Source organism: Miscanthus floridulus, chromosome 5, assembly GCF_019320115.1.
Source record: "Miscanthus floridulus cultivar M001 chromosome 5, ASM1932011v1, whole genome shotgun sequence".
Classification (NCBI taxonomy): Eukaryota; Viridiplantae; Streptophyta; class Magnoliopsida; order Poales; family Poaceae; genus Miscanthus; species Miscanthus floridulus.
In genome coordinates, this window is record NC_089584.1 from 101143631 (window position 1) to 101158936 (window position 15306).

The following is a 15306-nucleotide window of genomic DNA, read 5'->3' on the forward strand; positions in this document are numbered from 1 at the left end:
AACATCCCCCGATCTACTTTCGCAACATCCATATGAAACAAATGCAACATACATCTAAAACGTCTGAAACACTTGAAACATACATATGCAACATAGGGGAGGGGGAGACTGGGCCAGTCGATTCCGATCACCGGGGTGGGGGGAGCTCGGTCGCCAGGGTAAGAGAGGTTACCGCAGGGGGTGGGGAGGGTGCCGCACCGAGATGGGCAGAGCCACCCACTCCCCTGCAACACCGTCGCGCCACCTCCATGGATCTTGCTTGTGCTCTATGGATCTCGCCGCGGTAGGGGAGACGTCCACCGGATCCGCGGGCCTTAGGGGCTTCCGGTGGGTGAGGATGTCAGGTGAGGGGAGGAGCTCGTCGGGGAAGGGGAGGAGGGCGCCGGGGTGGGGCAGCGTGCCGCCGCCGGCTGGGAAGCACAGCCATGGCCACACGTCGTGGTAGGTGCAGGGCGCAAGCGCAGAAGGAAGGAGGAAGCGAAGGACTAGGTGGCGTCCATCCATTCTAGACGTCTTAATTGAAAGCATTACCTTTAACTTTTTATTATTATACTAGGTAGCATGCCGGTGCGTTGCTACGGGACAACTGAATCTTTTGTACTAAAAACACACGGATCGCACGATAAGATAATAATACTATTAAATTAAATACCAACATCAAAGTGACATTTAATTCAAAAAGCAAAGTTTATGAAATTAACACAATCACGGAGAGCGCGACGTCACAGGCTCACAAACTCTACTGTATAGATTTTTTTCGTGATACGGCTAAGATAATATTTTATATCGGCAAAAATAATTCTACGATATCCATTTCTTTCATGCGCCAATAAATCTATGAATAAGTTCCACTTCATCTCCATATAATTATGTACACACAGGTTCGAGTATATATACAAATAGGTTCATGCCCGTGCGTTGCTACGGGACAGCTAAACTTTTGTACTAAAAACACACGGATCGCACGATAAGATAACAATACTGTAAAAGTATATGACCGGCGTTAAAGTGATATTTAATCCAAAAAGGTAAGTTCATGAAATTTACATAGTCATAGAGAGCATGGCGTCGCATGCTCACAAACTCTATTGTGCAGATCTTTCCGTTATGCGGCTAAGATCATTTTTATACCGGCAAGAAGAGATTTCCGATATCCATTTCTTTCGTGCGCCAACAAATCCACGAATAAGTTCCACCACATCTCCATACCATCCTATACACGGCGCTGGCAAGCGAATTAGCCACAACCTATGTAATTAGTTTTATAATTAGCTCATGTTTAGTCCTCTTAATTGATATCTAAAAATTCAAGGTGACATGGACTAAAGTTTAGTCCTGGGATCCAAACACCTCCTAACTCTTGACTCCTGCTGGCTGTTCACTTGCATCACCATGTCTATGTGTCTGCACGTATATACTCTAATGCCAGAACGTCTAAGATGGTCTTTGTTGTCCACCCTTTGAAAATATCATAACTTTAAGGTTGTCATTTATGTATGGTGTAGGATTTAGATGCTTTGCACTGATCCATAAGGGTGTCCATGAAAGTAAAAAAATTTTGATGCCATTATGATGTCTAAGCTTACCAATCAGACAGAGACGAACTTGATTGTTAAAATATTTTCAACACTGCTTTCATATACTCCCTTTGTCCCAAAATAGAATTCATTCTCGCTTCCTGAGAAGTCAATTTTTTTTAACTTCGACCAATTATATATAAAAGAATATTAATATTTATAATACATAATTAGTATCATTACATAGACCATTGAATATATTTTTATAATAAACTTATTTGAAGATATAAATGTTGCATGAATTTTTTACAAACCTAGTCAAAGTTGAGAAAGTTTGACCTGCACGCATCCCATAACGATTTATATTTTAGGGCAGAGAAAGTATATGCTAATGGGAGTAGTCAACTAGAAGTCGTGATGAACACAACAATACTTTCATATTATATGCTAATGGGAGCACAAAAAAAACACAGGGGAATAGACCTATATACTAATGGTGGGAATATTCATTTAGAAAATTACAGAAGGTTCACCAGTCTCACCATGTATAACCTGCACATCTTTTATTTGACACCACTGATGTTCTTAAGGAGCAGTCACTTTTTAATTTTAGGTCTACATGCTGGAAACACTAAAATTAAGGGTCAACCTTATTGAGTCGCGCCACCTCTATGGATCTTGCTTGTGCTCTATGGATCTCGCCGTAGTAGGGGAGAGGGCCACCGGATCCGCGGGCTTTAGGGGCTTCTGGTGGGTGAGGATGTCAGGGGGAGGAGCTCGTCAGGGGGGGGAGGGCGTCGGGGTGGGGCAGCGCGCCGCCGCCGGCTGGGAAGCGTAGCCATGACCACGCGTCGTGGTAGGTGCATGGTGCAAAGCAGAAGGAAGGAGGAAGCGAAGGACTAGGTGGCGTCCATCCATTCTAGACGTCTTAATTGAAGCATTACCTTTAACTTTTTATTATTATAATAGGTAGCGTGCCCGTGCGTTGCTACGGGACAACTAAATCTTTTATACTAAAAACACACGGATCGCACGATAAGATAATAATACTGTTAAATTAAATACCGACATCAAAGTGACATTTAATTCAAAAAGCAAAGTTCATGAAATTAACGCAGTCACGAAGAGCGCGATGTCGCAGGCTCACAAACTCTACTGTATAGACTTTTTCGTGATACGGCTAAGATAATATTTTATATCGGCAAAAAGACTTCTACGATATCCATTTCTTTCATGCGCCAATAAATCCATGAATAAGTTCCGCTGCATCTCCATATAATCATGTACACACAGGTTCGAGTATATATGCAAATAGGTTCGTGCCCGTGCGTTGCTACGGGACAGCTAAACTTTTGTACTAAAAACACACGGATCGCATGATAAGATAACAATAATGTAAAAAGTATATGACCGGCGTTAAAGTGATATTTAATCCAAAAATGTAAGTTCGTGAAATTTACATAGTCACAGAGAGCGTGACGTCGTAGGCTCACAAACTCTACTGTGTAGATCTTTTCGTGATGCGGCTAAGATCATTTTTATACCGTCAAGAAGAGATTTCCGATATCCATTTCTTTCGTGCGCCAACAAATCCACGAATAAGTTCCACCACATCTCCATACCATCCTATACACGGCGTTGGGCAAGTGAATTAGCCACAACCTATGTAATTAGTTTTATAATTAGCTCATGTTTAGTCCTCTTAATTGATATCTAAAAATTCAATGTGACAGAGACTAAAGTTTAGTCCTGGGATCCAAATACCCCTTAACTCTTGACTCCTGCTGGCTATTCACTTGCACCACCATGTCTATGTGTCTGCACGTATATACTCTAATGCCAGAACGTCTAAGATGATCTTTGTTGTCCACCATTTGAAAATATCATAACTTTAAGATTGTCATTTATGTATGCTGTAGGATTTGGATGCTTTGCACTGATCTATGAGGGTGTCCATGAGAGTCAGAAATTTTTGATGTCATTATGATGTCTAAGCTTACCAATCAGACAGAGACGAACTTGATTGTTAAAATATTTTCAACACTGCTTTCATATACTCCCTTTGTCTCAAAATAGAATTCATTCTCGCTTCCCGAGAAGTCAACTTTTTTTTAACTTCGATCAATTATATATAAAAGAATATTAATATTTATAATACATAATTAGTATCATTACATAGACCATTGAATATATTTTCATAATAAACTTATTTGGAGATATAAATGTTGCACGAGTTTTTTACCAACCTAGTCAAAGTTGAGAAAGTTTGACCTACACGTATCCCATAATGACTTATATTTTAGGGCAGAGAAAGTATATGCTAATGGGAGTAGTCAACTAGAAGTCGTGATGAATACACCAATACTTTCATATTATATGCTAATGGGAGCACGAAGAAACGCAGGGGAATGAACCTATATACTAATGGTGGGAATATTCATTTAGAAAATTGCAGAAGGTTCACCAGTCTCATCATGTATAACATGCACATCTTTTATTTGACACCACTAATGTTCTTATGGAGCAGTCACTTTTTAATTTTAGGTCTGCATGTTGGAAACACTAAAATTAAGGGTCAACCTTATTGAGTCGTCTTGCTTGATCTTTGCCAATTATCTTGCTTGAGCTTTGCGAACAAATTATACCATTAGCAAAGACTAACACATAAAAAGGTAGAAGTCGCAAGAATAAAGCTAGGTGGCCTATATGCATCCAGCCTAAATTTAATACCCTCCAAATTATGGACAATACCATATGATCTGGTTTACGTGGAGATGAAAGATATCTGACCGAGCGAGAGAGGGGCACCGCATGATTGTTTTCTTCCATGCATGATTATTGTTTCCTTACATGCATGTGGTCTCAGGTGATTCATTTGTTTCCTTCAAAGCAGGCGAGGATCGCAGGGATTATAGTTTTCTTTTTCTATCGCGCGGTGTATGATTATTGTTTCCTTACATGCATGTGGTCTCAGGTGATTCATTTGTTTCCTTCAAAGCAGGCGAGGATCGTAGGGATGATAGTTTTCTTTTTCTATCGCGCGGTGCATGATTATTGTTTTCTTCCATGCATGTGGCCTTAGATAATCGATTTGTTTCCTTCAAAGCAGGCGGGGATCGCAGGAATGACAGTTTCTTTTTCTATCGCGCGGGGTGTCGCATGGCCGGAAGGGAGGAGCGATAAAAAAAATTGCACCAAAAAATTATTTTACTTTTGTTTTTTTAGTTGTAAGGAGATAAAGAGCGTCACCTGTCCAAATATCCTCTTTGTGCATCTCGTACTTCGAGGAACTTCAGATGTACAGCGACAGATCCTTGTCCATAGGCTGGGCCAATGGGGGCTGCCCGGCCCGTCACTTATTCATGCACCATTGGATTTCGCAGTGGTGGCCTCATCGTAAAAACGCCGCCAAAGCCCACCAAGCCCATAATAATGCGCACCCAAAAACCCCCATTCGCCCCCCGCCCATCCCCATTCTCTCTTCTCCCTGCCGGCGGCAGCCTAAGGAGGGAGGAATCATCAACCCTAATCCGCACGGCGACCCTAACCTCATCGCCTCATCTTCCTGCTCCAGTTCCTCGAAGGTCCAGCAGGCACTAGCCCCTCTTCTTCTCAGCCATGGCGTCGGAGGACGAAGCGAACGCCGCGGCGGGCGGAGGATGCCGAGGCGGCAGAGGGAAGGAACTGGCGGCGGAAGGGGAAGCACGACAAGCCCAAGCCGTGGGACGAGGACCCCAACATCGACCGCTGGAAGATCGAGAAGTTCGACCCTGCCTGGAACGAGGGCGGCATGCTCGAAGTCAGCTCCTTCTCCACCCTCTTTCCCCAGTACCGAGGCAAGCATTTGTTCCTCAGCCCCGTCCTGCCTACCGCGATTTTCTCGATGGAACGCATGCGATTTGAGTTTATTGGAGGCGAATTCGTGAGGTGTTACTTGTTGGTTTGGGTGCAGAGAAGTACCTGCAGGAGGCGTGGCCGCTCGTGAAGGGCGCATTGAAGGAGCACGGGATCTCGTGCGAGCTCAATTTGGTACATGTGATGAGTTATCAGCCTTTTTTTAAATTGCTATTGGGTGGCGACATTATTATGTGGTAACCAAATGATCTGAAGCCTCCCTTGCTGTGTGTGTAGGTGGAGGGATCCATGACTGTTTCGACCACCAGGAAGACAAGGGACCCCTTCATTATTATCAAGGCCATGGAACTGATTAAGCTATTGTCCAGGAGCGTCCCTGCGCCTCAGGTATGACGTATGATCCCTTGTGTATTCAGGTATCAAGGTACTATGCGGATCTTGTTTTTGCACTTCGAGGTGGCAGCTTTGTGATCTGAGTGGAATTGAGATTAATCTGCTGTTTTTTCAAGGTCTCACTACTACTTATTTTTGCAGGCAATCAAAATTCTTGATGATGAGATGAACTGTGATATTATTAAGATTGGTGGTCTTGTGAGAAATAAGGTAGGACACCTTTTCATTGCAAGTTTGATTTCAGATCTCTTTTGAAGATTAGACTTAATTTACTCAACATCATGAGGTGCTTCTCTCTGTGCTATTATATGTTCCTTTGTGCAAAGACCATTCTTGTAATTTGTATAATTCGATAGGTAAAATAATGGACTTGAAAATCTTTTATAATGCTATCTGACCATATGAAAATATGCTTTGTAATTAGAGATTTATTGCCCTTCCTCACTGTTTGAACTTTACTCATCCTCCTGTCTATTTATAATGCTATCTGCAGGAACGATTTGTTAAAAGGAGGGAACGGCTTTTAGGTCCTAACTTGTCTACACTCAAGGTAAAAACTGTTCTTATTCCTATGGGTGCCTCCTTTAGTGCCGTAAACTCAGAATAATCATAGATCCCTTTGTTGCTTACACATTTTTTCATGTTCTACAGGCTATTGAGATTTTGACTGTCTGCTACATCTTAGTGCAGGTTTTCATAATTTCTTACCTTTATATGTACATTTTAGATTTCCTCCCTTTGACACCATTTATTATTGCTGTTGTCTTTCCCAATGAAAGGGAAATACTGTTGTAGCCATGGGCAACTATAGGGGGAGGGGACTGAAACAAGTGAGAAGGATTGTAGAGGATTGCATAAAGAATGTAAAGCATCCAGTGTACCACATCAAGGTGATTGGTTTCACCCTTCCTTGATGTTATTTTGAAGGGATGTTAACAAGAAATGGATTATTGGGTGCTTATTGTTATTGTTTAACTATATAGGAACTACTAATCAAACGTGAGCTAGCAAAAAATCCTGCTCTAGCCACTGAAAACTGGGATAGATTTCTCCCAAAGTTCAAGAAGTAAGGACATGCATCATATTTCTTTTAGAGCTTCAGCATCAAGTATATTGTGTTCATCTGATTATCACCCCTTTTTTATTTTTCAGGAAGAATGTCAAGCAGAAGAAGCCACAAACTAAGGAGAAGAAACCGTACACACCCTTTCCACCGCCTCAACAGCCTAGCAAGGTAAGGTTTAAATTATCTTTCATCTGCATCTTATTGTTACTTAAGCCAGTTAGTGATGATTAGTGGTTACCAATCCTGCCCTGTAACTTAAGCTTATGTTAGCTGTCCATGCACACGAATAATTCATTCACATTTTTTTCTTTGTATAAGATCAGTGCTCTTTCTAGTATGCTACTTGAATTTGGAGTGAGCCACTTAATTGTCTTTGTTTGCATGGGTTGTAGTAGTTTGAAGGTGCTTATATTGTTTGATATTCTCCTTTTGCATATTGTGCTCTGGATTGATTTATCATTCTGTATTTTGTAGATTGATCTTGAACTTGAGAATGGTGAGTATTTCATGAGTGACAAAAAGAAATCAGCAAAGAAATGGCAAGAGAAGCTGGAGAAGCAATCTGGGAGAGCTGAAGAAAACAAAAGAAAGAGAGAGGCTGCATTTGTTCCTCCAAAGGTTAGAATATCTTCCCTTTTTAAGTATTGTTGCGAATTTTCCTTCTCTTGCATTCATCATGATTAAAACATTCTTTGTTATTTGTTGCAGGAGAACACTGCAGGTCCATCTGAATCTGACAAGAATGCCAGTGACAACAGTGAGATAGCTGATATAGCAAAGTCATTAAAGGTAACTTGCTGTTGTTTTGTGCTTTATTATACCAATGGCTTTATTGATAACTTGTTCAGGAGTATTGGGAATTTTCAATTAACACGGCCACTTATCATCCTAAATTTATTATCTATTTGCAGAAAAAGGCAAAGGAGTTTAGAAAGAACGAGGCCCAGGAGAGTGTCATAGCTGAATCATATCTCGCAAGTAATGATGAATTGCGGCAAAAAAAGAAAAAGAAATCAACTAAGTCCAAGTAGCCATAATCCTAGTGCATAATGACAATGGCAATTGAGAAAGGATTACTTGAGCCATCCCTATAATTATGTCATTCATGCTGTGATCGTATTAGAGTGCTAGAGCTGCAATTGAAGATGATGAAACAAAATTCGAACCTTCTGCTGGTCTGTTGTTGCAATAGTTCATATGCAATAGGCTTTTCATGGGTAACTTTCACTATTGCAATAGGCTTTTCATGGGTAACTTTCACAAGGAACAGAAAGAGCCCTCAAGTCCACCATTCTCCAAAAATATATATTTTCATCCTATAGGTTGTGTTGGTTGCTAGAGCCTGGCCAAGGCAACAAGCCTGGCTGGTCTAGGTCTGTTGTATCATGTAGGCCCCCCCGCATTTGGTGAAATCGGTCGTGCATAGTTTTGGGTTAGGCAAAATTTTAACCGAATTTACTGTTAAAAAAGTCAACCAGCCAAAACAGATTAGGTTAAATAGGCTAAATGCAATACGTATTATACTTCTGTAGGATATAATGCAAAAACACATTTTCTTAAAAAAAACATCCAACAAGAAATGCATCAAGCAATAAAAGAAAAAAAAGGCAACAAAGAATGCTTCTAACAAATGAAGTCTCATAGGGATACACTTAATATACAAATGGACATAATTGTATTAGTGTTAATATAATGTCACAAAGAAATTTGGTTAAATCGGTTAACGTCATTTGAAAACCTAATAAACCATAGATCATTGAATAACGCCAAAGTGTTTATTGAATATATCAAGAAAATTTCAGTTAACTAACCTTTTGGGTTAAATTGGTTTGTTTTGGTTCGGTTAATTGGTTTCGGTGAAATTGTCCTTTAATCCAAGGCCCTGTTCGCTTGAGTTTATCAGCTAGAACCAGCTCTACTTTTCAGCTATGGGAACAATATTTTTCTCTCACAACAAATCAGCCGCAGCAGCAATAAATCCTGCCGAACAGGGCCCTATGTAACATGGGCTTGTTTGTTTGGCTACACTAGTTTTTTTGTGTGCATGCAAAAAGGTTGTGTTTAGCTGGGTGGGGCTAGGCTAGGATTGTTGCCCTAGGCCTAATGTGGTCACCAATCTCCTCCATAGGTGACCTTACTGCTCTACTTGACCAGCTCCATAGAAGATGGTGCTGGGTGGTAGGGTTTTGATTTGCATTTCTCACCAGCCCTCCCTCTTCCCCTTGAGCTTCTCTTTGTGCGGTATCGATCTTGAGCCTGTTTGCTTGTGCTATTCAGCCGGCTTTAATCCGTACAAATAAGTCGTGGAACAGTGTTTCTCTCTCACAACAAACTATCCGTACAGATCAGCATAAGCCGATTTAATAGGGGGTGGCCTTCTTGCCCGGTCCGTCCTTCATCCTGTAAGACCTTGCTCTCTAAAGGACACGTACATCTCATCAATCTCAAAGCACATACATCCTCTTTACTACTTTTCATCTATTTCTATTCAATTCTAACGGCACACACACACACCGTTAAGGCTTTGTCCTTCTATTGGAAGCCACCAGCAGCTCCTTCTATTGGAAGCCACCAGCAGCTGTGTCGCTCCTCCAGACTTTGAGTCTGTGCAGCGCTCCTTGCGTAGGAAGCCATCCATACATGGCGATGGAGCCAAGCGTCGGCCACATGTTACACGTAGCTGCGACAGATCGGAGCCAAGTAGATGCTGCCGCGACACCAAGAACATGTTTGGGTTCAAGTTCTTGCTTCACTACGTCTTCCATGCTCAAGAGCCAAGGTCAATGGAAGAACCTGTCGCTGGTAGATTTGTCCTAATGTATCGCAGTGTTGAGGTTGGCAATGCAGAGTCAACTCTGACGCCGAGAAAACTGAAGAAATTGAGGTGAGTGAGGAACACATTTCTATTTAATGAAATAGCATATACATGTACAATTCTTGAGGCCCAACGAAAAAAATGTGGGTCAAGTTTCATGCGGATGACCAACTAGTGTACAAGTCTTTGCACATATCATAGTCAGCTCTACTGTGATGGATCCAGCCCGATGTTGCGAGTTGCTCTTCAGCCTTTTTCGAAGTTTCAAGTCAACAATAATGACAGTGATATTGTCCTCAGCAACGGTTTGTGCAGAAGGGTCAGTGGATTCATCGCCCTCATCACACAAATGATGATGTGACACTATTGTTCTTGTGACAGTTGGATTTGTCGACGCTTCATTCGACACTACATCCCACAGTCCATCACTTGCAACAATGAGACAGTTCTTCATTCGACACTACATCCCACAGTCCATCACTTGCAAGAATGAAGCAGTCGTCATCTTTCACCCTGGGAACGACTGTAACTTCTAGTTTTGGATTGATGAATGGTTTCAAATACCTGTCCCCTGCAACAAGTGTTTCCAAGTTCAGGTTAGCAAAAGGTGATGAAAATTGGACAAATGCTAACTAACACAGTTGAACTGTTGGTTCAACTAAATCTTCTATTGAAATTGGAGGAATAATATTGTCCGAGAGTTTAACACAATGGTGTATCTGATTTGGACAAGGAAATGAATGTGATCTCGGATAGAAACAAGCTGTTTAAACCAAATGACTGATGGAATAAGCACTTTTTGTAATATAAAAACAACTATACGGGCTACTTTGACAGCCATAGGGAGATTAGCCCTGGGAACTACACAGAGGGGAGGGATTTTTGTGGACAATGCAATTCCCCTCCATCACGTGGGAAGATTTCACGTGTGGGGAAGTTTCCCTGCTGCTATTTGGAAGGCATGTCCCAGGGAAGTTATTAAGTTAAGCACAGACTGGTCAAAGTCTAATTGAGATATCCACCAGGGAAGATATGATACATATATAAAATTCAAAATGCTAAGCCTAATCAGAACAAGCTGATACATCCATCACCACATCATTGTGATGGAAACTGAAATCAAATTAAATTAAACTAACAAAGAAAAGAAAGGTTCAGAGAAGTGGAAACCGAAATCTTTCTGACTGCATGTTCTTGATCTGAAAATGACACAGACTACCTGCAAGCAGAACTGATACAAGACAAAAACAACTCAAGGATTAAATCAATCCTGATCTTTAGTAGTGAAATTTGATGCACCCAGATAGATTACCAAGTACACGAAAATTCAGTCTGAGGCAGGAACTGAAAACGGAAGTTTCAGAGAAAGCACGGAACTCTAATAAGCAGCATCTTGTATACTAGACCTTCACAGTGTGAAAATTCCGAGCTAACTGACTGACTCAAACATGGGAACATCAGAGTTGAGAGCAGCTGAACTAACTTGGAACAAGCAGCAACGTCTATTGATCGAGTAATTAAAGCAGGAAATTGCTCCTGACAGACGCTAAATAAACCTCATGCGTGCACAGCATCGCTGATTAAGGCACTGCAGGTTAAATAAATTCAGCATAGCAAATAAAGGAGGGGTTCTTTAACCATCAGACAAAACATGATATTCTCAGTATGCTACTACAGGCACATCCAATGAGTAAAAGTCAGGAGCTCGCTTTGGGGAGGAAGGAGGAGAGAGGATGGGCTCACCGGATCTCGGGACGAGGCGAGGCGGCCACACGGCGGTGCTGGAGATCGAGCCGGCGCAGTCTGGTCGGAGGGGGCGATGATGGCGGCGTCGGCGCGGTCTGGTCGGAGGGGCGACGATGGCGGCGGCGGCGCTACAGAACAAGCGATGTCAGGCAGCGCGGCGTGTTTTTTCTCGAGCGAGAGTTGGGAGACGGGGATCGACGCCCGGTGTCCTTTAGGCCTCCAGCACGGCAATCCCACCGCCGCCCGAGCTCTGCCACGGCCTCCGGCACGGCGACCCCTAGGTGGCCTGGCCCATCTCGGTGGCTTCCGATGGACGACATGTATAGACTAACGGCGTGTGCTTTAAGATCGCTGCGCTTCCACATGTCACGTAAGAGCATCTCCAAGAGTTTGCTATCTCAACTTGGCATCCATATAATTTTGGCAAAACAAGAAAAAATAGCCTCCAACAGTTTGCCAAAACAACTTGGCATTAATAGCAACTTGGCAAATCTTCCCTCCGCGCGCGCAAATATGCGCGCGCGTATACGGCTTGGCATCCGGGGCTCTTCGTTTCTTAGCGGGGCTCTTCGTTCGCTTAGCGGGGCTCTTCGTTCACTTAGCGGGTCTCCTCGTTTTGTTAACGGGTTTTTTTATTTTACCAAGTCAAAAATGCCAAACTCTTGGAGATGGATTGTTTTTTTACTTGGCATATAATTTTGGGAGTTGGCAAATCACAAGATTTGCCAAGTAAAATTTGACAAACTCTTGGAGATGCTCTAAGCCCTTGTTCAGTTCTAAAAACTTTTGCCAAAAAGTGCTACAGTATCCATCACATCAAATCTTACGATACGTGCATGAAGCATTAAATGTAGACAAAAAAAAAATTAATTACACAATTTGATTAGAAATTGCGAGACGAACGTTTTGAGCCTAATTAATCCATGAACACTAATTACTGAATAAAAACAAAAGTGCTACAGTTACCCAAAATCCAAACTTCCCGCAACTTAAACACGGCCTAAAGGAACCGGGTCTCTCCGATTTGCAAAAGGAAGGAACCGGGTCTCTCCGATTTGCAAAAGACCGGGTCTCTCAGAATTTGCCTCCCATTCTCGTAGCCGGAGGCCCATCATTGGTCAGTAGCGGTCACCCGAGAGACCCGCAACAAATCTCTTGGAGGGATCTCTGACGGTAGTGGCAACAACAACGCAGAGAACAACTTTGACTGTGACCTTTGCAGGTCTGAGGTTTTCAATCGACCTCACCCCCAAACCTTCCTCATGTAAGGAATGACTAAGAATCCGTTGAAAACCCCTACAAATTACATATCTAGAAGAAACAAACAATGCTAGGCCAGGATATACGAGGATCTAGAACCACATAATCACAAGCATAGAGTAATATGCGTCCACAACACTTATGCTATCCTCGAAGGCTCGAAGTCGCTTTAACTCCTTTCTAGTCTCTGTCATCCGCATAAACTAGTTATAATAGATAATGAGTGCATCTACTACCAAATAAACACAAAAAAGAAACCATATAAGATTAAAATAATTTACCTTAAGATAGAGCATGATTTTAGGGAAAAAAACTTTTAAAAATTTATTTCTATATTTTTTTATAAAGTCTATACGTCTCCGAACTATAGCCGTGGCCTAATTTACACGTCATGTCTGCACATACGATATGATGTCTCATCAGTCAAAATCGTTGTCAAACCTGCAGCTGCAGAGTGTGTAGAATCGGACAGTTTTTAAAAAGATAGGGGAGAAAACAATGATTTTTAGATTGGCGGGGAAATCGGATTTTGGGGAAAATTGGGAGGTCACCCAACCAAACCCAATCATACCATTTGAATGATTGGGTGGATCTGTGCCATGAGCAAATAGAGCCCATTGACAGCCCTGCCGCCCTGCGCCAGCTAATTTACCATTCGCGCGTTTTGCTAAAAAAAAGAACCATTCGCGTAAGCTGCTTGCCTGATTATTTAGTTCTGAACATTTGCAGAGCCTGCAGAGCCCAGCCGCGACCTCCTGCTCGACTTAGGGCATGTTTGATATCATGATCTAATTATTAGCTAGCTAATTTTGGTTTAAATTAGATATAGTCAACTTGTTCGCTGGTTGGTTTCTGGGCTGATAAGTCTGAGTGGTACTAGTTTGTTGTGAAAGGAAAACACTGTTGACTGACTGATAAGTCCTGACTGAAACCAACAAGCGAACATACTGAATATATCTAAATATGAGTGTTAGCTAACTAGCTAGCCAACCGTAACTAATTTGAGCTATTTTTAGACAAACTAGTAACAAGCCATGTATATCTAACACATGCCCTTACATAATTCCACCCCACCTACTGTACGTCTTTATGCTTAGTAGTAGTAAGATGGAGTTGATGGGTCTGTGACGCCGCGCCGTATCACGTAGGGGCCGTGATCGAGCATGCGGGCACCTTCGACTCTCTAACCGAAGTTGCTTTGTTGCATGTCCCGCGAGCCCGCCTGCACTGCTCCGCTATCCAGGCCACACGCGCACGTGCTAGGTCATCGCGTCTACCGCACAAAGAGCTACTACTATGGTACCGCGCATCGGTGTTCTCCAGGACAAATATTCTACTCATCCACTCTCTTAAGTGATGCGCACGTGTCCGTTTCTATCGCTTAACCGATGTGCATGTGTCCGTTTCTATCGCTTAACTGATACGCACGTGTCCGTTTCTATCGCGACACGCGGTTCCTCTTTCTTCCTCCAATGACTGCTTCTTCTTCCTCCGGCCGACATCCTAAACTCCCAAACTGCCCTGCCCGCCGCCGGTCTCCACCAATGCCCTGACCGCCGCTACCTCACCGCCCTCACCCATCCGCTGCTCCTGCCTCGCCCTTCCCTACTCTCAATCGACTATCTCTCCCGCTACCCCGTCGTCATGGCCATCGGCGACCTCACCGCCCACCACTCGTTGTGCCCGCCCTCCCCTAACCTTGCACTTGGCCGCCCCCACAGCTAACCCCGCCCACCGGTTGTCTTCCCCTGCCCGCTCGGCGGCGGCGGCCCTGCTTCGCTCACCCCGATTGAATTGTCTGGCTGCCCTTCCCCCGAGCTCCCTTCTTAAGGCCGGAGACCTCCCTCCCATAACGGTAACCAGAGGAAGAAGAAACGTCGCTGTCGGATGTCGTGCCTGCCTCCAATCCCGCATTGACATGTGTCTATGTGTCGGCACCTTCATGACGCACGCGCGCTCAATAAGGATTTAGGGCAAAACGGCATAATCATTGCCCTCTCAACAGTTGCCACATGCCTTCTTGGCCCAAGCCAACCTTGGTCGTTAGAACACAGTCATCTGTTAGTTGATCGTGCCAAGTTTAAATCTTCTTCTGTAAATAACACTGACGTCTAGTCATCTATTAGTTGACCATGTGGACTTTGTCAATTTATTTTGAGGGAGACGAAAATACCCCTGTGGCCGCAGTTACTCGCATGTGCCGCAATCGATGAAAATCTCTGGAGAAGAGGACAAAGGGGCGGAGGAGGCATCGGCCAGGCCGGCCCGCGTGCACCCTCACGCAGACGACGCGGGGCTACGAGTCTGTGACCGGAGTCGTTGCCGCACTTTTTTTTATTTTTTTGTCCTTTTTTGAAAGTTTTTCACAAATATGCCCCTAGACATATGCTTTTAAAATCTGGACCCTTAGCTCGGCGCCATCGTTGGTGGCGCTGAACTTACAAGTCTTGGCGCCATTCTCGGCGCCAAGATCTATGGCGTCGAGGTGGTGTTTTAACCCGGCGCCCAACCTTCCTGCCCGAGCCTTCTTTCTCTTCTTTCTCCTCCTCTCGGGTTTTTTCTCTCCCCACTTTGCCCTACCTCATGAATCGGCATATTGGACCTTGAAAACTTTGATTTGATCCGTAGATCTTCGAGAGCAAGGTATCCTCGCT

At 43.3% G+C, this 15306-nt stretch overlaps 1 long non-coding RNA gene and 1 pseudogene across 1 annotated transcript; one reads left to right on the forward strand and one right to left on the reverse strand.

Moving 5' to 3' along the window:
- Nucleotides 1-4978: 4978 nt before the first annotated feature.
- LOC136452781 (KRR1 small subunit processome component-like) lies at nt 4979-8052 on the forward strand (annotated as a pseudogene).
- A 1668-nt stretch (nt 8053-9720) lies between these two features.
- Nucleotides 9721-11727, reverse strand: LOC136452782 (uncharacterized). Its single transcript, XR_010758899.1, has 2 exons — nt 11390-11727; nt 9721-10217 (listed from the first exon to the last, which is right to left on the reverse strand). It is a non-coding gene; the product is annotated as an uncharacterized lncRNA (long non-coding RNA).
- Between the last annotated feature and the right edge of the window lie 3579 nt (nt 11728-15306).